At 46.7% G+C, this 495-nt stretch overlaps 1 protein-coding gene across 2 annotated transcripts in view; it reads right to left on the bottom strand.

The window, feature by feature from the left end:
* LOC115948130 overlaps positions 1-233 on the bottom strand; it is a 69,294-nt gene extending 69,061 nt beyond the window's left edge. For both annotated transcript variants that reach the window (XR_004081975.1, XR_004081976.1), the window contains exon 1: positions 170-233. The gene's annotated coding sequence lies outside the window, so the exon portion shown is untranslated. The remainder of the gene's footprint in view (positions 1-169) is intronic.
* Positions 234-495: the final 262 nt, after the last annotated feature.

Raw genomic sequence — 495 nt, 5'->3', positions numbered from 1 at the left:
CGGAGTCGCCGATATATCGCGATTTGCCCCGGCCCGCTCCGCTCCTCAGCACCCAGCCCTGCCTTTACCCCTCTCACTCGCTGCCCCGGCGAGAAATTATTGTGATTATTATTATTATAATGAGGAAAGAGATGGGACCCGGCTCGGAAGGAACCAGAGGAGCGCTCACCTTATTTAGATCTATTTTCTCATTTTCTTGAATTTTCTTCAGATCTGTCTTCTCAGAGAAACTAATGCCTTAATGACTTTCTGGTAGCTGCAAGCCTTCTTTTATTTCTGCTAAATATATGAAAATGTATGCAAATTTAAATCAAGCTTAACCTAGGAGCTCTTGCAATATATTTAATGGAATTTCAAACCAATAAGGGGACTCTGATGCAGTCTTCTGGAAGTGCAAATATAATTACGCAGCTCGGTTACCTCCAAAACGATGCAGGGAAAGGTCATTTTGGAACTCGCCGGCGGGTCGGGGGTCCCGGGGCTGCGCCTCCGCCC

Source organism: Geospiza fortis, unplaced genomic scaffold, assembly GCF_000277835.1.
Source record: "Geospiza fortis unplaced genomic scaffold, GeoFor_1.0 scaffold29, whole genome shotgun sequence".
NCBI classification, from domain to species: Eukaryota; Metazoa; Chordata; class Aves; order Passeriformes; family Thraupidae; genus Geospiza; species Geospiza fortis.
Note: the sequence above shows the minus strand (reverse complement) of the source record. Positions and strands in the feature narration are given on the sequence as shown.